The sequence below is a fragment of the Neopelma chrysocephalum genome, unplaced genomic scaffold (genome assembly GCF_003984885.1).
Source record: "Neopelma chrysocephalum unplaced genomic scaffold, ASM398488v2 Primary Assembly neopelma1_95826, whole genome shotgun sequence".
NCBI lineage: Eukaryota > Metazoa > Chordata > Aves > Passeriformes > Pipridae > Neopelma > Neopelma chrysocephalum.
This window is the reverse complement of record NW_020924483.1, coordinates 86,511-108,578: the sequence shown is the minus strand read 5'-3', so window position 1 is coordinate 108,578 and position 22,068 is coordinate 86,511. Positions and strand designations below refer to the sequence as shown.

At 46.5% G+C, this 22,068-nt stretch overlaps 1 pseudogene; it reads right to left on the bottom strand.

Moving 5' to 3' along the window:
- Positions 1-2,704: 2,704 nt before the first annotated feature.
- LOC113981010 overlaps positions 2,705-22,068 on the bottom strand; it is a 55,148-nt pseudogene continuing 35,784 nt past the window's right edge.

Here is a 22,068-nt window from a genome sequence, read left to right as displayed (position 1 = left end):
TATAGAAACTGAGAGAAATTGAAACCAACTGAATTATACCAGAAATATATATTTACATATATTTACAATTATATATATTATTTGAATATATATATTGTACACACAATAGGGAGCTCCCGAGGGGGGAAAAGGGAAAAGGGAGGGGGAAACAGGGATAAAAACTAAAAACAAATATCCTCCAAATATACCCGTTAATAGAGAGCTAGCGGATAAGTACAAAAAAACCCGGATTAAATACTTCCCTGAACGAGACAGCAGAACTGTGCGAAGCACCAACCAACTCCCCCACGCCTCCTGGAGAGACCGGAGATAACGGCAGGTCTGAGCAGCAGGCCCTGGCCTATACAAGCAAAGACCGTCTACAGAGAGACCTGTTGCCTTCAGCCACTGGCAGAGAGAAGAGCAGCAAACTCTCTTATCTGCGCCTTTTTATATGTTTTGTTACAGAAAGGGATGATATGGAATACTTCCTTAGATTTCTGACCCCATTGCTAAGGAAGGCCTAAAAATTCCAAAAAAACAACCCACTACAGCTACAAACACCACCGGACCTGAGAAAGGCACCTCCTCCTTTCTCCTTCAAGTTTTTATTATCTCTGCTCCCCCCTCTCTCCCAGCTGGAATGCAAGGGCCTATGGCATCTGCTCTCTCCTTGTACATCAGAGAGCGAGCTTCTGGAAAGCAGGGGGGTGAGAACAGCACTGTTTTGAGAAAGTGGCAAGGGAAGCCTTTCCTAAGCAAAATAACTGACTCCTCGGTAGCAAAATCTTCCAGAAAAGGGTTATTTACTCCCACAATATGGTAACTAAAAGGGCACGAACTTTGAGGAGACCTGATCAGAAAGCAAGTTTCATGGCTCCAGCAGTAGCTAAGTTTGTTTCCAGCGGTGCACAGAACAAGTCCAAAGTTTAGAGATTCACAGAAATTAATCAAATAGGAGTCTTCAGATCCTACAAGCTATACCATGAACGTAAAATACTGCAATCCCTCCATCAGCCAGTTGGAAGAGATGGTTGACTTCCTTAACATCCTCAACAATGCTGTAGGGTGCAGAACTTCCCAGCACATTTGTGGCAGCACAGTCTCTCACTAGGTAGCTGTGCTGTGGACTGCTGCACCAGGCAAGATGTAAATCAGCTTCCAGTATTGGTCCTTAAGCCTGGAGCACATCCACAGCTAAGCCAGACACACGGTTGTAACTGTTGGTGCCCCTCTGAGTAAGACCCCCCTCTAAGTAAGATCCCCAAGAGACATGACCAAAATTAAACCTAAATGACAAGTTTAATCACCATTAATGAAAGACTCTAGAAACAGGCAAAAGTGTAACCTGAGATCTGAGGGGGATACACGACCTGAACACAAGTCAGCATGTCCAAAGCATTACGCAGTGATCCCCTCAGCACATATGACTTTTATTTATTTGGAGAGTGGGAGGCTCCAGCCTCTCCCAGATGGTTGCACTTTAGAAGAACATCAAATCAAAAACTTCTTCCAACACAGATCACCCATGTGTCTGGTCCATTTCTTCCCCTGAGTGTAAAGATGGGATATCCATCCAAGGAGTTTGCTGATCAAAGGCACAGATTTTTAGTAGGCACTTCCTGAATGTACAAGTAATTATCAGAGTCCTCAAATACTTTCTTAAAAATGGAGAAAGCACTTCAGCTCTCTGTGACTGAGAACAACTGGAAATACCACCTCTGCCACGCTGGCACCAACAGCGTCTTCTGCCTGGAGAACCTAGAGAATGGGATCAAGAATGTCTAAACCACAGCTCCAGCTCAGACAAGTGATAGGAGAGCTGACATGATCATTGCCCGCAGTTGGTCACCTCAAAATGTCATCCCTTAACCGGTGGCCTTTCTTTTTCCACTGTCAATCCTCTGTGTATGTAATCTCATATTAAATCCTTTCTTATAGAATCATAAACTCCCATAATGGTTTGAGTTGGAAGGGACCTCAAAGACCATCTAGTTCCAAACTCTCTGCCATGGGCAGGGACACCTTCCACTAGACCAGCTTGCTCCAAGCCCCTTCCAACCTAGCCTTGAACAGTCCTGTCCTAGTTTTGGCTGGGACAGAGTTAATTTTTTGCAGTAGCCATGAGTGGGTGGAGTCGTGTGGGCATGGCTAGGTTGTTATTCTATACCACCTCACTGCATTGCAAGGGTGGGAGTAAGGGACTCTCGCTTTGGAGGAGAAAAGCATGGCAGGAGAGGGGAAGCCATCCACCATTTGTTCATTGTCACCCGAGGTTTGCAGTGAGCATTTTTGCATGTAAATTCCCCTCTCTTTGTATACTTTTGTTATTAATATTGTTGCTGTTACTGTTTTCTTATCTCATTGCTGTTTCCAGTAAATTGTTCTTATCTCAATCCGTTATTTTGACCTTTTGTGCCTCCAATTCCCACCAGAGCAGGAAGGGGGAGGGGAAGGGGGAGTGAGTGAGTGGCAGCGTGGTTTGGAGTCTTGGTGCGAGAACTAAACTGGGGGAGCACCATTCCTAAACCACGACAACTTCCAGGGATGGGGCATCCACAGCTTCTCTGGGCAACCTGTGCCAGTGCCTCACCACCCTCACAGTAAAGAATTCCTAACATCTAAATCTCTCCTCTTTTAGTTCAAAATAATTCCCCCTTGTCCGATCACTATCTGCCTGTGTAAAAAGTCACTCTCCCTCTTTCTTATAAGCCCCCTTTCTTCATTAAATGCGAGTACTTATTGTGGTTATTAGTGATGTACCAAATGTGGCATAGTCAGGCTCCCCTGAAACATAGAGCACAAAAAAATTAGGTCTGCTCAGAAACACTACTTACTGGACATGTGTTAAAGGGATGGGAGGCAAGGGTGAATGAGGTTCAAAGAGATGTCCTATGAAGACAGGCTGAGAGAGTTAGGATTGTTCAGCCTGGAGAAGAGAAGGCTTCGGGGAGACCTTAGAGCACCTTCCAGTACCTAAAGGGGCTACAAGAGAGCTGGAGAGGGACTTTTCACAAGGGCATGGAGGGATAGGACAAGGGGCAATGGCTTCAAACTGACAGAGGGCAAGTTTAGATTAGATATTAGGAAAAAATTCCTTATTATGAGGGTGATGAGGCACTGGCACAGATTGCCCAGAAAAGCTGTGGATGCCCCATCCCTGTCAGTGTTCAAGGTCAGTTTGGATGGGGTTTGGAGCAAGCTGGTCTAGTGGAAGGTGTCCTTGCCTATAACGTGGGGGTCTTTATATGATAAAGAATGCTGTACGCTCTTCGTAAGGTGGAAATCAAAGAGGTTTATTTCCAATTCGGTGCCTCCTTTTATCCCCTAAAACCATGTGACCTTCTAACCAATGGGGTTGTCTATTTAGGCGCATGCTCCCTTGGGCTTCTCTGCCCCGGTACGTCCCCTGTACCTTTGGACACGCCTCCTACATCACCCCCTTCTCAATTATTTAAGAAGGTCACGAAAACAGTGCAACAACAACAGTGCAAACAATCAGAACAGTACATTGTAAACTACCAAAGCTTGCAATGACCCAGCACATCGCTTGCCTTGGCCTCTTACACATCTATTGTAAACCTTTTAAAACTTTCTTATATTCCTAAAGGGTAGTGCAACTTGGAGAAATAACTTTATTAACCTAGGGGCCTTAGCCCAACCATGCATAGACTTATAATCTTTATTAATCTGAGGGTTTTAAATAACCGGGGAGTTCAACTTTATTTAAGAAACAGGCTAAGCTTAGCAAAACTAAATTCTCTTAAAGTGACCATGTGGCGGAGGTAGTGTTATTTTGTGAGGTGCTTTGTGTTTAATACACTTGTCCAGTCAAACAACTCTCTTATTCATTCACACTCTCATTCATTGACGGTCGTCATTCATTCATCATACACACATTCATGGATTTTTTATAGACTGCTTTTTGCCACACTGGTCGTCCTTAAATGTAAACCTGAAACATAAACATAAACATAACTTTTTTATAACTTCTGCGTTACTCTGGTTCTTGCTGCTGTGGTTGTGTACCTAGGTAGGGTCTAACACACCTGGAAGGAATCCATTTCACCTCTTTTCCTGCAGCCACACAGGCGTAGCCTCTTCCCCAAGTCACGAGATCTAACGGTCCTGTCCACTGCCCTGAAATCAAATCTCTTACCATGACCGGTGGTTTGGGAGAGGCGAAAGCCTGAGGCCTGTGCTGCTTTTCATACCTGCTTCTTTTAGCACTGTCACAATTTAAAAAATTGATAACATACGTGGCTTTCCACAGATGCTCTTGCAGGCTACAGAGATTCCCCCTTTTTTTGTTTAGCTAACATGTCTTTCAGTGTGCGATGTGCCCCTTCAACAGTTGTCTGTCTGGTGGGTGACTGCGGAATACCTGTGATGTGTGAAATTTCCCTATTTGATAGGAAGTAAAGATGGTTTATTGTCAGTTTTTATTTGATTTGGGATACTCAGGGTTGCTAAGCAACTAAGCCAGTGTATTTTACACTCTTGGCCTTTTCTCCAGTAGGTGCTGTGGCAGTTATGTATTGGGAATGTGTATCTATTTACATGCACATATTTTAATGTGCCAAATTTGGAGATGTGTGTGATATCTGTTTGCCAGATCTCATTTGCCATTAACCCTCTGGGGTTAACGCCTTCCTGAGATGGCACGGGTGTGATTTTCTGACAGTCTGGGTATGACATGATGATGTCTCGAGCCTGATTGAGTGTTATTTGAAATTGTCTCTTCAGAGAACGTGCGTTCTGATGGAAAAATGAATGAGACAATTTTGCTTGCTCCAAGACTCTGGGTATGGTGTTAAACATTGCTGCTTTGTCAGCCTCTCGGTTTTCGTCAGTTATTGGCCCTGGCATGTCAGTGTGTGACCTTGTGTGTATTATGTAGAAATCAAATTTTCTATGATTGACAAGAAACCATACAGAACGCATTTCAAACAACAGGTGAGGGTTAACGATATCTCGAAGAAACGAACTCTCGAGACGGGACACTAACTTTGCAGTATAACAGGAATCAGTTACATATTAATAGGTTGTTCATAAAATTTCCCCAAGGCAATACGAATGGCAGTCAGTTCCAGAACCTGCACAGAGCCTTGGTTCATGGTCTGTACCTCTCGTTCCCATTGTCTTGAGTCAAGGTTTATCCAAGTCACTGCAGCTTTTCGTGTTCTTCCAGATGCATCTGTGAAAACCGTGAGGTCTTTCACTGGTTCATGTTTGCATCTGGTTGTGGCCTTTAAAGGTAAACTACCAATTTCTGCCCACAATCTGTGTTTAGGGAGATGAATTGAAATGTCACCGTCAAAGCCTGTCAAGGCAGCCTGGAATCCTGCATCCTCAGCTAGCATCCAATCGAAGTTGTCCTTTGCAGCTGGGGTGAATATGGTGGCAGGACCTCTCCCGTCCAGTTCTTGTAATTGTCCTCTGCCTTTAATGACACGCTTGGCAAACACTTCATTAGTAGTTCACACAGTTTTAGGTGGTTCGTGGGGCAGAAACAGCCACTCTAGAATTTGCAGTGGGTCTTTTTTCAGTCTGATCCCACTGAAACAAAACTGCAAATGGCTGGTACCTGCTGGGAACAAGGGCCAGGCAGATTTGCAGTTCAGGATTTCTTCTTCTGCCCTGTCTGCCTTCTACTGCCTTGGCATGAATGTCTAACGCCTGCTTGCCTCTGCTGTCAGAGACCTGTTAGACATTAGATTGGAGTCCCCCTTTAGCAGCTCAAATAGAGGGTGTAGTTCCTCTGTGGTTATGCCTAAAATAGACCTTAACCAGTTGATGGCTCCCAGAAGTTTTTGCAACTCGTGTAAAGTTAAAGTGTTTTTTACCTCGAGCTGCAGTGGCTGTGGAGAAATTTCTTGCTGCATGAATTTCCATCCAAGGTAAGTCCAGGGTTGCGATCGCTGGATTTTTTCTGGAGCAACCTGTAACCCTGCATCTTGGAGGGCTTTGATTAGAGCAGTAATAATAAAATGGCAGTTCATTTCCTGTGGCCGTGGTTTTTAGTATGTCATCTACATAATGGTGTATGATGGCTGTTTGGTATCTCATTGGGTTATTTTGCATCCCCTGAGGAAGGACAACCCAGCAATAGTTTTGCATGGGCTGTGCATTGTTCAAGGCCAGGATGGAAAAAGCAAGCCTTGGCGCATCCTCAGGGTGTAGGAAGATGGTAAAAAGGCAGCTTTTTAAGTCAATGATTAGTGGTGGTCACTTTGCTGGAAGCATAGCAGGTGAGGCAAGTCCAGGTTGCAATGCTTCCGTAAGCTCTATGACTGCGTTTACCGCTTTTAAATTTTACAGCATTCTCCACCTCTCACCTTTCTTGGGGGTGCAGAATACAGGGGTATTCTCAGGGTTGTTTGCTGGCACATTGTGGCTTGCCTCAAGCTGCTTCCTCTCTTGCTCGCGAAAGTGGGTGGCAAAGAGGAGGAGGATGGCGAGCAGCACGGCAGCAAGCAGTGCGATGCTCATGGCGTGGCCCCTGCCCTGCCCACGGCACCCTTGGTACAACTCAGCCCATTCCCTGCTGTTTAGGTACTTGTGGGATGTTGCTGCTAAGGGTCTCCAAGGGCAATCCCCTTGAAAGTGGTCAGGGTCACCACATCTAACACAACTCGTTCTATGTCTGACCTCTTCTTGTACTCCTAGCTGGGTGCTTAGGGTTGTAGTTAAAGGGGCAGACTGGTGCTCCACAGAGCCAATTCTTTGGTAGGGTCTAACTAGTTCAGCAATGCTGTAGCTCTCCCTTTCAGGAAGGGCTTGCAAAGCTATTTTACAGCCTGTGTTCACCTTTACAAAAGCCAATTGCCTATACAGCATCTCTCTGGCTTTATTGTACTCAACTTGCTTGTTTAAAGCAGATTGCAGCCGATCTAAGCATCGTGAATTTGGTTCAGTACAACCTTGTAACACTTTTGTGGAGGATAGGTTGCTATTTTGGTCTGTAGTGAGAAGCTTTCTCATGGCTTTCAGGGCCTGTTTGGCTATTACTTTGTACACCTCCCGGGGATAGGTTGATTATCTGCTGTGCTGTGACTTCCCTCCCCGGTTAATTGGTTTGTTGTTATGCCTGCTTGGGTGTTGGTTGCATACTTAGCACAATTCTCCCGATAGTCAGCTAACCAGACTGTATATTGGGTGTTATTAAGAACTAATTTCATTAGATTCTTCCAGTAAGGGGGGGTGAAAAAATAGATGGAACTCAACGTCTCCAAATACTTGAAAGTATTGGTTAAGGATACGCCAGCATCTCTTACCGACTGCCTCAATTTCTTTGTAACCTCATATGGCAGAGGCTGGAATTGAGGGGGCTGACGTTGGCTAAATTCGATTGGGCATGCATGAATAACCTCCAAGCCTCCCACTCGAAATGCCTCATCCCGATATTGTTCCCACTTGTTAACTGACCTTCCCCTGTTTGCCTTCTCGCTCCCTCCCGGTGGAACTCGTGCATTTGTGTTCCTATGCCTAGAAGTCGGGCTGCTGCTAGCAGTGTGGGTGGGGGGTGGGATAATTGTTTCGTTCACTCGTGTGCCTTGTGGAGGGCAGACATTATCATTGTGTAAGCTGGAAGTATGTTGTAGGCTTGGCGATTGCCTGCCTCGGTCGTTTGGTTCAGAATGTGTCCCAGCGTTTCTCATGTATCTATACGTAACACTTCTGTTAGTGGCTGTGTAGCAGTAGAGTTAATGTTACAATGTCTTGTGAGGTTTCCATGGAGACAAAGCCTCCCATGTTTTTTTTTTACCTTAGTCTCGCTGCTGAAGACGCACGTGGCTGGGGTTACTTTGTTTGGCTGCTTTTAGTTTTGGTTTCTCGGTCGGCTGTTTCTCGGCGGCTTTTTTTCCTTTCGGCGTCTCTGTCGGTGTCTGGTCATCTCCGGCTCTCGTAGCTGCTCCGGCGGCTTGGGTATGGCTACAGATGGCAGCGGGGGGGTCCCTCCGCGCGGCACGAGGTGTGGGGGCGGCAGGAAGCGGCAGGGAAGCGGCGAAAGGTTCCTTCAAGGTCTGCGCCGCTCCTGGTGGGTTTCTCCTCGGTGTGGAGGCTTCACGCAGTGGCTATAGGCATGCGTGGGTCGGCAGAAGGTGGCTGCGGGGCTCCCCCGGTCCGCTGGGCGGTGCGGAGGGTCCGGGTGCCGGCGTGCATTCACAGCGCGGCTTCGGCGGGTCCCGCACGGCTTTTAGGCGTGGGTGTGGGGCCTTGGGAGGTGACGGGCGAACGCAGGCCGGCGGCAGGCAGCGCGGAGCTGCAGCGCTTTCCGCTGGGCGGAAAGGTGCGCGGTCTGGCGGTGGGGCTGGGGGTGTTAGAGCAGCGGCGGCGCCGGTTCGGCGCGGTCGGCTCAGCCGCGGCGGCGGCGGGCGGCAGGGGTTTCCCGGCGGTTTTAGCATGCTCCGCTGCCCAGGTTTTCCGAGCTGCGGGCACGCTGCCCCTCAGGGAGCAGTCCTAGTCGTGATGTTAGGTGCTAGCGCTGCTTTCTCAGCTCACTCACGGCTCCGTAGATGTTGGACTCTGCTCCGCTGGCTCCGGTTGCCGTCCCGGTCTCCCGGCTTCTTCTTCTCTTCTTTTTTCTTTCTTCTTTGTTCCTGTGCACTTTTCCCTAATATATTTGAGCTCACTATACTAACTGCGTTTCTCAGATCCCGCTGAGACAACGATTTACAGACGTCTTAGTTTTTTTCGGTTAAAATTCCCGTCTCCACACAATTGAGACGATAAACGGAATTACCGATGTTTTGCCTGATTCTGGGTATGCTAAACTCGCCTAATGTAGGTTTTCAGTCCAAGTTCGGTGCGCTACGTGTAACGTGGGGGCCTTTATATGATAAAGAATGCTGTACGCTCTTCGTGAGGTGGAAATCAGAGGTTTATTTCACATTCGGTGCCTCCTTTTATCCCCTAAAGCCATGTGACCTTCTAACCAATGGGGTTGTCTATTTAGGCGCATGCTCCCTTGGGCTTCTCTGCCCCGGTACGTCCCCTGTACCTTTGGACATGCCTCCTACACCTGCCCATGGCAGGGGAATTGGAACAAGATAAGCTTTAAAGTCCCTTCCAACCCAAACCATTCTAGGATTTGCCAAAGCGTCAAAACAGGACCTCACTTTACTGAGTCCTGCTGCAGCATCCCATCACTGAAGTTGTCCTGGGAATGATATAGCTTGTGGTGTTGAAGCAGAGAAAGGTCCAAACTGCAAACTGGTGGGATCCCAAGCTTAGAAATCCCTAAGCTTCAGAAATGCCTATACACAGGGCTTTGATCAGAACTTCTCCTGAGTGAAACCCTGCCTCCAAAGTCAGTGCCCAACTTCCCAGCATCTTTCAGTGGGGACCAGACTTAGAGTAGAAGTGTCACCGAAAGCCATCCCTTTAGGGAGCCAAAGCTTATGATCTGATGGGGAAGAGCAAAAGCAGAGTTCCTCCGTGGGGCCAGAAACTCCATAAAGCAAGTGTGAGAAATGTCTCGTTATTTAATTTAGAAAGATTCAATTACCTGTGAAACAAGGGAACTGTAACAACAAGGAAAGTTTTATTTGCAGCTCACACTGGGTCCACCTCACACCGATCTCCCAAAGAGGAAAGACCCTTTGTGTTTAAATTTCGTGCATTTTATAGTTTTACAAAGTCCCACTCTTTCAGGTCAGTTTAATATATTCATTTTTGCCTAAAAAGGTTTTTTCTCTGAAAAGGGAGATATTCCCCTCCTCCCGATTGGCTGCAAGGCATCCCCTGTCAAAATGATGGATCCTCCTTTGTTCTCAGCCCATGGGGAGAGGCCCCTGTGCTCAAAAATGGCCAAATGGCCAAAAAGGTTTTCATTTTTAGGAGTGTTATATTTGCCTAAAAATTCCCTATCCCAGCCGCAAGGAGCCCTGGCACCATGCCCAAGTGGGGACTGGGTACCTTACAACTTCACAATATGCCTAAAGGTTTTCTAAAAATTTGTTTGTAATAAAAACCGTATCTTTATTTTTCATACAAGTAATTCACCTGGTGCACCGGTCAGGGTGGTTAGGGGTCCCCTCCTGAACAGAAGGAAATACAGAGCTGAGAATCTGTGTGGCTACAGGGCTCCCTTGCCCTGACTCTGGACTCTTCAACTACCCTCCCAGAACTGGTGGGAGGGTAGGAGGTTTGGCCAGCCTGGGCTTTATGGAGACCTGACACCAAGGCATGTCATGGTGGACTCACCACCCACAGCCTGCTTTGGCAAACATGGTAATTGAAGCTGATATGGTGGGGGAGAGGAAAAAGTAACCCAAAAGAACTAAACTGGGGAAACATTCACAAGTGAGCCTCAGGGCATGCCTTTTTACATGCCTTTTTTCAGAGTGAGACATCAGGAAGCCAGAACTGGACATGACTCCTCTCCCAATGTGGTAGCCAAAGTGGCACACTCATCTTTAGCATGAGTCTTTGGCCCTGAATCCTCATCTTCCCCCTGGCAGAAACACCCTTCACCCTGTCCTCCCTGCCCAGCTTCTGTCCTGGAGGAGTGAATTCATCTCTGCTGTTCCTCCCTCTACCCATGCATGCTTTTAACTGAACCATCTCTCTTCAGATAGACAGACCACATGGAGAACCATGCAGGGAAGCCCAGAAGGTTTCATTTTGGTATCAAAGGCTGCTCTAGAAGGGAACTCAGATAGTTCCCAGAGAAAGCAAGACACGAAATTCAGTATTCCCCAGGCTGCCTTGCTTTTCTGTGGTCCAAGCATCACAGCCCCTCACCTCCATGCAAAGGACTTCTGGAATAGGCTTGGTACAAGCAAAATTGAGCAGAATCCCACCACAAGCACTTTGAGAATCAGATTCCCAACCATGAGAAGGGAGAAATGACTCTAAAAGGGAAAGCAAAAACTTCTGACTGGGCTTGAGAGGGTCCTTGAACAGCTTCTAGTAGGCAGCACACTGGCATAGCTCCTGCTGTGAAAAGTGTTGGACTACATAGCATGGGAAATATTTTTCCTCTAATACTCCCAAGTGTCATAGGTTTACTTGTTCTAAAAATCCAAGCAGGAATTTTTTTTCCCCGTCTCGCTGTAGAAGAAAGATGTTGAACGAGGGAGGGGGAAGGGGTGATTCACATACACAAAAGAGCTAGCTGGCAGAACTGAGAACTGAATTCCAGGCTGATGGCCCTCCTGGGAACTGTGGGGAGGGAGTGATGAGATTTTTTTTCTTCGGAGGGGGACTTCACTTTTGCCTTAACTCAGGCAAAGTGTGGGTGTTGGCAAAGCTCTGAGGCCATTTTGCTCTCAGCCTGGTCATCTGTCTGTTTTCTGGCCTCGACTTGACTGTGCCCTGCTCCGCCCCCAGCCCGGACCTGTTCGGATTTCATTGGAGAGGTTTGGCCCACCTGCAGAGGAACTTTATGGGGAGGGGGTCGTGCTTTTCCATCCTCCGCCCCCGTGTTTTTGGCAGTGGTTTGCGCTCATTGGCGAAGAGGGGGGAGTCCCGGCCACAGCCAGCTGCAGACAGCGTGAGTTTCATGGGAAGAACCTGCCCTTCTTTCCCCTTTTCCCCTTCCCCTCCTCGGGGGGGGGGAACTCTCCTTTGTCGGCTTTCTCCTGCTCACCAGGGCCCCAAGCGGCGATTGCCAGAGCCCAACAGTGCCCCCTGCTGGCCACCACAGAGCAACTGCAGGCTCTACTCCTCCAGAGATCCAACAGCGCCCCCTGCCGACTGTGGTTAGAATTGCGCCAAAGGACAGGAAGCATCAAACTGTTTCTTTTTTTTTGAAGGGAACTTTTGGGTACAGGATTATTGTTTAGTTGCTTTTGTGTTCTTTTGTTGTTCTGCCAATACACATATATCCTTTAATAAAGGGCTGTTATCTTTCCTTTCTCCATACTTCCTCAGTTGGAGCCTATTAATTTCGGATTTACAATTGCTTGGAGAGAGGAGTTTGGTCTACCTCATAACTCATCCTCCTTAGCAAAACACTTCAATCTCATTAAACTGAGACACCAAGTCAAGCTTTCAATAGACTGAAAGCAACAAAATATGCCTTTTTTTTGTGGGGGATGGTGGGGAGAGCATCATTTGCAATAGCAATTGCAACTGTACATGTTATGTCCCTTACCTTGATATAGGTACAGGAACTGGACTTCTCACAGGAGTTGCAGTTCTCTGTGTATTATAGTAGTTTTCATAAACAACAGGAGCTAGGAAAAGTAAACAATAGTAAAGTACAGACTTTTTATAGCCATAAAATACTTGTGTCATAGGTTTACTTGTTCTAAAAAAAATGAGCTGGGAATTTTATTTTTTTTCTTTCCCCTGCATTACTGTAAAAGAAAGATGTTGAATGAGGGAGGGGGAGGGTGTTTGCCTGCAGAGCATTAGGACACGGACTTAGCATGGGGAAAAACTGAGACAAGTTTATTCAAAGGTCGCAGCCTTTTATAGCCAAATACAAACAGAAAACATTCCTCATTAACGGTAGATAATTGGGATGGGGGAGATCCTTCAGGCCTCGTTTCAGTCCATTACCTGGAAGGAGTATGCCCTTCCACCCTCCCCCCACCACGTGGCCGGGTGACCCCAAGACGGAGCACTCACCAGAGCACCAGGGGAGAGAGGACAAAAGAGGAAGTTTATTTTGGGAGGGGGCTATATATAGCCCTTGGGGACCAATCACAGGTGAGGGGTCACAATCAAGGTAAGGGGTTTACAGCCAATAAGGAAGGGGTTAACAAAGGACCAATGAGAACACCTTGGGACATCTTCCCAGGACACTCCTGCCCGAGAGGTAAGGGATTTACAGGGGAGGTATAGGGGAAAACGCAGTGGCTCTGTAAAGAGCCCTCTTAACATGAGTTTAAACAACATTAAAAACTTCTGATTCATCAATCCACCTTTGGCAGGACTCTTTCCAAACATCCATTGCCACATCTCTTCCCTTTTTGTTTTCTAAAGCAGGATATGCCTTTACTGATTGAAAGGTTCTGGCACAACTGTGTAGACATGGAAAGACACACATAAAGAGAAACACTACGGAAAGTCCCAGTATAATGACCACAATAATTTTCTTAACAGTGGAGGAAAGGCCTTTAAAGGGTAGCCAGTTGAAAAAATCATCAAAGGTCAGAGGATCAGATTGTTTGATTTCATGAACTAAGGATTTAAGCTGATTAATCTGGGAGTGGATAGATTGGGAGTGATCAGAGAAGTTGAGGCAGCAGAGGCCTTCAAACTCCTGACACCCATGACCATTTACTAGAAGGAGAAAATCTATTGCGGCACGATTTTGTAACAAAGCTTTCTTATTGGTTTGGGTATCTTGTAAGAGATCGTCAAGAGCAGCACTGGTGGCATTAGCTTCTTTGGCTAGCCAACATCCCATTCTGGTAAGGAGAGTTAAGGCTTTTGTAGAGCTGACAATTGGAAGTATACCACTTAGAATGTTTGCGGTGTCTGACCAAAAATGCATGTTGGAGTTGCACTCTGCTGTGAATTCATACAAGGACTGTAATTTTGCTAAAGGATGTTCTTCATCTGGAGGTGGGGGTGCTGCAGCCACAGGGACCTGCACTGCTTTAGGTGGAGAAAGGGGTTTTGGTTGTGATGGATAGAAGTTAAGAGGCGGGTGTAAACCTTGGAATTGCCTGCGCACTCTATGACGTGAGAAGGGTGAGGTTCTTTGGAGGTTACTGTTTCCTTTTGCACGATTGTTGGGAGGCTTTACAGGTAAAGATTTCATAAGGGTAGCTGGATTGTACAGTGCTAATTTTCCAAATGTGCAGGGGCCTCCAGCAGCTAATCTAGGAATCATATTCCAGACTCTAAGTCCACAAATTAAAAAGACTCCTTTTGGAAGGATAACTGAATCAGGGGTAGCATGTATCTGGTAAGGGACCTCTTCCTTGCACCAGAAACTGAAATTTGAAAAAGGTCCATAAGAGGTGACATTAATTAATTCAGAGGAGACCACATATTTGTTGTGAATGAAGTAAAAACAGAGAGGAGATACAATACTCCCCAAGATTTCTAATTCCTCAGGTCTCTGCCACTGATAGCTAAATGTCTGTCTGTCATGTGAAGTTTTTGCTGGTCGTGTGAGACAGTCTAAGAATGGATTTCTAAACTGATCATGGTCATCACACCAGGGGATATATTGATTTCTAAAATCACCCCATTCTCTGGGTGTCCAGGGGATTCCTACCAGACAGGTTTTAAAAGGGTGAGAGGGATCTAAGGTAGAGAGACAGATAGAGTCAGTATTTAGGGATTGTGCCAGGTTTAGCCATACATTTTGGCCAGAGAGCATTACCCAATTTGGAATTGTTGGAGGAGATGTAGCAAGGGCTCCTGATGTTAAGTCCTTTTGACTTGCTGATGTTATGCTGCATGCAAAAAACAGGATTATCCCGAGGTTGATGCTGATGGGGGATCGCTTCCTGTAGCTGGTGCTGGATCCGTTGGTGCTGGATCTGCTGCTGGTTGAACTGGAAGGGAGACTTCTTGGTGGATCCTTACTAGTCTGGATGGTAACCATCTTGAATCTGCTCCTGTGAAAACGCAAAATGTACCCTCTTCCCCAAACAATTAGGGGGACAGGACTGAATCAATCTTTGTATTTTACCTTAGCCTCCCCCGTTTTTAATTTTCAGCTCCAAAATGATGTTCAACAGGCGAAACATCCTCATGCAGAAAGGATGTTTCCTCTGTAGGATTAATAATAATAATTTTTTAAACAGTGAAAACAACTTTTGATTGTTCAAATCCTTGAAGTATGCAACTCACAACTTCTACAACATGTAAAAAACCTGTTGAGAAACGAAAAAAAGATTGTATCCAATTGAGATTTCCCAAAAGAGAGTGCAGATCGTTTAGTGTTTTTCTTACGTGAGAGTGGGTTTCCCTTTTTGTCAAACAGGGATCTGCATTGCTTAGCCCAATGAAACCCTTTTTTACATCTGGGGCACATGCTTGAAGGAGTGGTATTTTGAGAATTGGGGTTTTTATATTTTGGGCAGTTAGCCTTCCTATGACCTGGATGTTTGCAATTATGGCATATAATTTTGGAGTGGTCTAAAGCTGTTGTTAAGGCTTGGGTCATTTTTTCTCCTATCTGCTGAGTGGCTTCTGCAATTTGGTTCCCTAATTGTGTGTTAGCTTCAGTTAATTTGCTGGACATTGACATTTGGGGTTGGACCAAACTATTTGCTAATTTGTCAGTAGGGCTAATATCTTTACAAGCTTTTATCATATCCACGGGGGTAGGGTCATGAAGATTTCTGAGTATCTGCTGACACTGTGCATTTGAATTGGAGATAGCTAGCTTCAAGAACAGGGCATCTTGTGCTTCTTTCCCATTTATTTGTTTTTCTATAGATTCCTTCAATCGCTCTGCAAAGTCAATAAAAGATTCATCAGGTTTTTGAATTATATTATGGAAAGGTGGAGCTGTTTGAGAGGCATCAGCTACTGATTGCAGTGCCTGTAATGCCATATTTCTAGTAGCAATTAAGTCTTGTTTGGGAATTTTGGCCTGATCTGTATTTGCAGAATAAGGACCTTCACCAAAAAGCATTTGTATGGTCGTTTTTATAGGTCTATGTGTAGTAGAACTAGTTTCATGAGCATATTTTCTAATTAAGGCTTGCCATTCATCTAAAAACAATGATACCTGTACCTTATTTAGCAAAGCTCTCATTATATCTTTTATATCATTTGGAGTTAGTATAAAGCTGGAAAATAAAGATGACAGAATTCCCATTGCATAGGCTGAGTTTAAACCATAAGTAGTTACTGCCTCTTTTGCATCCTTAATAATGGGTATGGCTAAGGGGTCCCATACAGGGGGTCCGTTGGGGGTGTAGAATACTGGATATGCCTGCAATAAAGTTAAACCATTAGCATGACTAGCAACATTATTAATACCATTGTAATTACTGGCATGGTTGGTTCCTGTGGAAGAAAGAAAAGGGTTAGTTGGAGAAACAGAATTGTTAAAATTATTTGGCATATATGCAAATGGATTATTGGGAGAAAATTCGTTAAAGTTGTTTGATGAGTCTAGTTCTGTTGAGTCAGTTGAAGCCAGTTGTACGCTGTAAGAAGTCTGATGTCCGGTCGTGGAGGTGTTCTGAAGTTGTTGTGTTTGCATGTCGCAGCACGCTGCAGAAGGTGGCTGAGAGGAGTTAAAACTGCAAAGCCGGTGTTTGTCTGTCGCTGGTGCCGAGCAGAGGCAGGGCTGGGGGCTCGGTGACGTCATCTCGTCCCGCTCAGCATCCGTAGGGAACGCGGAAATTCCGGCCGCTGCTCCGGCGTGGGTGGAGGCTGGAAGGTCTCCGCCTCTTTTGTTTGACCACGCCGTGATGGCGGCTGGAGGCTGCTGCTGCAAGACTGTCTGGGAAAACTGCAGTCGGTGTTCTCCTGCTGAGAGCTGCTGAGCCGATGAAATAAAGTTCTGTGTCTCTGGATGAATACTTAAAGCGCAGTTGTTAGTCGGGTGAGGAAAGCCCGGGGTCAGGAACGGCGGGACGGGCTCTCCCGTTCACGGAGGGGGAGGAGGGGGGGTGCGGGCAGGGATCTCGCTGGAGCTGGCCGCGGGCGGCTTCTCCTCCCCTCGCTCCACCGGCGGCCGTGGCAGATGAGCCCGGGAGGGGGCTGCCGCTCCGGGTCCGATCTGCGCAGGGGGCTGAGGCTGGCCAGTTCCAAAGCCTCCTGCTGTATCAGGGACCGGGTGTGCGGCGCTGCCGGGTCCCGACCACGACGGGGGGGGCCGGCGGTGGACCCCCGCCCGCAGCTGCCGGACGGGATCTCCGTGCCCCTCCTCGCCTGTTTCCCGCGGCAACTGCAGTCGCCCCCCTTCTCCCGCACCCACGAGGGAAGCTGCGTTGTTTTCTTGCAGGGGCTCAGAATCTTTTCGTTGCATTTTAAGAATTGTTAAGATATGAGTCCAAGCTATGTTGGCATGTACTGCTGCTTCATCGTTGGAATTTGCAGCCATCCAAATCTGTCTGCCTAATAAGTCCCAATCTTTGGGTGTTAAACAAAACGGGAGCTTAAAATCATTCTTTGCCATAACTTTAGAAAGGCATTTTAAGGCTTTTTTGTTAGTAGATTTGCCGTTACAAGTCAATAAGTTCTTCAAATGCTTATAGTTCTCTTTTTCAGTCTTAGTAAGGCCTCATAAGGCAAAAAGTGTGACCGCAGCATCCGATTGGCTGCTAGCTGTCGCCTGGGGAAACAGCAGTTTTCGGAGCTACAACTCATTCCTGCAATGAGTTGCTCTGTTCTCTGCAAAGGTCTGGTTTTTTTCCAGGCTCTAATCCCCACATTTGCCTAGGGTGATTAGCACACACAAAAGAACTAACTAGCAGACCCACATTCCAGGTTGATAGCCCTCAGAAGACTGGGGGGGGGGGGGTGATGAGGTTTTTTTCCTCTCCTCGGGAATTGGGAGACACTTCACTTTTGCCCTGACTCAGGGAGGGTGTGTGTGTGTGGAGGGATTGCAAAGTTTGTTTTGTTTTTCGGCGGGGTCATCTGGCTGCTTCTGGCCCCAGTTTGCCTCCGTTCTCCTGCGCCCAGTTCTGCCCCCAACCCAGACTTGTTCAGATTTCATTGGAGAGGCTTGACCCTTTTGCGAAGGAACCTTTGGGGGAGTCCCGGCCCGAGCCAGCTGTCAACAGCATGAGTCTGTGGGAAGACCCCCTTTTTTCCCCTTTTCCCCTTCCCGGCGGGAGGGGAGATCTCAATTTCGGCTTCTCCCACACACCAGGGCCCCCACACGGCGACTGCCAGAGACCAACAGCACCCCCTGCCAACCACCACAGAGCAACTGCAGGCTCTGCTCCTCAAGTGATCCAATATTGCCCCCTCCTGATTGTGGTTAGAATTGCGCCAAAAGGCAGAAAGTACTGAACTGTTTCCTTTCTGAAGGGGACTTTTGGATACAGGATTATTGTTTAGTTGTTTTTGTGTTCTTTTGTTGTTCTGCCAATACACATATATCCTTTAATAAAAGGCTGTTATTTTTTTCTTTCTCCATACTTCCTCAACTGGAGCTTGTTAATTTCAGATTTACAATTGCTTAGAGGGAGGAGCTTGGTCTTCCTCATAACTCATCCTCCTTAGCAAAACACTTCAGTCTCATTAAACTGAGACAACTTGTCATCCCAACATTTGGCTGCTAAGTCTTTCCCCTCTATGGGAAAGTGCCTGTTCAGGAAATTAAAAGTTAGAGAAAGGGGAGATTATCTTCAAGGGCTGGCAATAAGTGGCAGAGACTAGTGCTGCATGCCAGTGAATGAAAGGAGGGATGCTGTAAAACCAATGTTTTTTTCATCCAAACTGATGCTGACCAGAGCAGCAGCTCCATGAGGAGTACAAGGCAGTCAGCACTACTTTGTGAGATTGTACCGAGCTCTTACCTGGAGCCAAACTTCCAGTTTTGCGTAAATTTACAAAAAAATCAACATCCTTCTCAATGCTTCACATTTGTAAACTCTTGCGGATTTCCTCATATTTCTGCAAAAGGGAAATAATAAGCATTTCTATACATCAGGTCAAAAAATACGAGGTTTTTTCCAATCATTTATCACATGGGATGAAAGCCCAATGCTCACCCATGACACAAGCTTCAATGGCTGAGGAATCATAGAATCATACCGTAGGGGAAAGGGTTAACATTACACAGGAAGATGTCACATGGAAGCATGGAAAAGTGTGTGTGTGTGCATGTGTGAGAATTCAAGAACACTCGATATCAACAATACCTCAAATAAAGGCACAGTTATGCAACAACACTACCTCAACCACACCAATGTCCTCAAATAGCAGTTAAGCACAATATCCATACCCTAACACACTTCCCCTTAAAAAAAAAGTTGAAGGTTTTCACCCAGTTACATAAATACCCTCAGATAAAAAGTCTTACATAAACCATCTTTATAAACCCTGAACTATTGAAGGTTGCACAGTTAATGAAGTCATTTAATATATAAGCGTAACCAGTTCTAATAAAGGCCTTGCTGGTTTAGGCCCTGAGTATACAGCTGGTTAAAATAAGATTGTTTTATATTAAGAAAAGTTTTTAGAGTTATACTGTTTTATAACTTGTTATTATAATAAAAGAGGGGGATATGTAGGGGAAAGGGTTAACATTATACAGGAAGATGTCACATGGAAGCATGGGAAATGTAGTCTTTGTATCAAGCCCCAGGAGAAGGACTCTACAGAGCATGCCCACTGGAAGGACTCGCTAAGAACTGTGGGAAATACGTGATGTCATGGGAGATATATAAAGGCATGTTTGCCTGCGAATAAGAGGATTTACCAGTTGCACACCATCTGGTTGGTCTGTGAACCCAGTGCCATATCATACAATCATAGAATGGCTTGGGTTGGAAGGGACCTTTAAAGACCATCTAGTCCAATCCCCTCCTGCCATGGGCAGAGATACCTTCCACAAGACCAGTTTGCTCAAAGCCCCATCCAACCTGGCCTTGAACACTTCCAGGAATGGGGCATCCACCACCTCTCCGGGCAACCTGTGCCAGTGCCTCACCACCCTCAAAAAATGTGGGAATCCCAGAGCAAACCTCATCTGCAAGAGTGCATCATGCGCACTCATGCTGGTGTCTGGTGGCTGATCAAGGGTCAAAGCCCAACTCAGACATAAGAGAGCTTAGTTCACAGGAGAGCAAATTGGGCTTTCCTTTCCAAACAGAAAAAAAAAAGGTTTTCAGTTGACCCACCTCATTGTATTGGGTTTCTGTGGCCAGGTTTTGGTAGCAGGGAGGCTACAGTGGTGGCTTCTGTTAGAAGCTGATAGAAGCTTCCCCCATGTCCAGTAGAGCCAATGCCAGCCTGCTCCAGGACAAACCTCCCACTGGCCAAGGCCAAGACAATCAGGAATGACAGTAATGCCTCTGTGATAACATATTTAAGAAGGAAAAGAAGTTATTGGGCAGATGAAAATTGCAGCCAGAAAAGAGCAGAGTGAGAACATGTGAACTATGCAGACACCAAGGTCAGTGGAGAAGGAGGAGGAGGAGGTACTCCAGGTGCTGGAGCTGAGGTTCCCCTGCAGCCCGTGGTGCAGACCATGGTGGAGCAGGCTGTCCCCCTGCAGCCCATGGAGGACCATGGGAGTCGAGAGATTCACCTGCAGCCCATGGAGGAGACCCACACCAGAGCAGGTGGATGCCCAAAGGAGGCTGTGACCCCATGGGAGGCCCATGCTGGAGCAGGGTCCTGGCAGGGACCTGCTGACCTGTGGAGAGAGGAGCCCATGCTGGAGCAGGTTTTCCTGGTAGGACTTGTGGTCCTGTGGGGGACCCACGGTGGAGCAGCCTGTGCCTGAAGGTCTGCACCCTGTCGAAAAGTGACCAACTCTGCAGCAGTTTGTGAAGAACCATTGCCTGTGGGATGGACTCACGCTGGAGAAGTTTGTGAAGGATTGTCTCCTGTGGGAGGGACCCCACGGGGAGCAAGGGAAGGACTCCTCTCTCTGAGTGGTGGCAGAAACAACTGACCATAACCCCCATTCCCCATCTCCCTGCATGGCTGGTGGGGAGGAGGAAGAGAAGGGGTGGGGAGAAGGTGTTTTTAAGATTTATTTTACTTTTCATTATCCTGCTCTGATTCTATTAGTAAGAAATTTAATTAATATCTCCACTTTGAGTCTGTTTTGCCTGTGATAGTGGTCAGTAAGTGATCTCTCCTGGTCCTTACCTCAACTCATGAATCCTTCGTTATACTTTCTCTCCTCTATCCAGTTGCAGAGAGGAGTGAGAGAGCAGCTTTAGTGGGCACCTGGCATCCAGCCAGGGTCAACCCGCTACAGTCATCATTCTAGATGCAGATCTGGTTGACATGAAGCCAGAGGGCATTGTGGAAGTAGTTGATATGCTTGCACTCCTGAGTCTCAAAGAACTGAAATGACACAGACAAAATGGACCTAACATCTTTAAAACAAGGGCAAATCTCTTATCCTGGTTGCTTCTCATCCCCAAGGGCCACTACAAAGATGACTGTCCTCAGCAAGGAGTAGGTGGTGTTGGTCTTCTACAGGAAACATGGAAACCATGAGTCCTCCAGCTCATCCAGAGCTATTAAACCTTGTCTCTAAGCACCACATCTACATGTTTTTTGAACACTTTAAGGTTCCAGGTATGGAGTGATAAATTAACACTGGAGATGTATGAAAACAGAGGTGCATTGACTGGTTGGTCTTCTCCCTCTTTCCTGCCCAGCCTTTTTCCAAGCAGGCTTGAACCCAAGTCTTTTGAAATCTGCTGTCTGGTATGCCTCAATTTCACCTGCCTTTACACATTTCCATGAAAGACAACCTTTCATCCCAAGTGTACATATGCACTTGTTATCAGTTATGACCTTTGCAACACATGGAGGGGAAAACCTTCACATGATCCATCTGCAAAAGTGAAACTACTGCTTTCCACTCCCCACCATGTAATCGTTAAGGTTGGAAAAGACCTCTAAGATCATCAAGTCCAACCATTGACCCAGCACTGCCATGTTCACCACTGAACCAGGTCCCCATCATAGAGGTTTCCAGAGCCCCTGGACACGCACTGAGACACTGACGCACACAAGACAAAACAGACAGCAAATTCCATTTCAAAAGGAAAAAGTAAGATCACAGAATATTCTGAGTTGGAAGGGACTGTTCCAACCCTCTGCGGTACAGAGGTGAAGTGTGCCTCTATCCGTAAATGCAGGGAGGAATTAAGTTTGAATATACCTGAAAGCAAGATTAAGACACAAACGAGGTTAAATGTTGGTATTCAAAATAATAATTCAATGTTATTAACTGTCGCAGGGTATCTTGTCTTGAGGCCTGGTCCGGTGGGGGAAGAAAGACGCACAAGACACACAAGACACACAAGGATAGTGAGACGAGATGTCTGCCTGCTCAGTGCAGCAGGCAGCCTTTATTGAGTTTGCCAACTTCACACACAACACAAACATATTCCCACAACAACACCCAGGAATCCAAGCACCTGCACATTATCAAACCGTCTTAACCTTGTACTCCCTGCAACCCAAGGCCGTGTCCATGGAAACCATCTAACCAGCTCCACTGCTTCCATG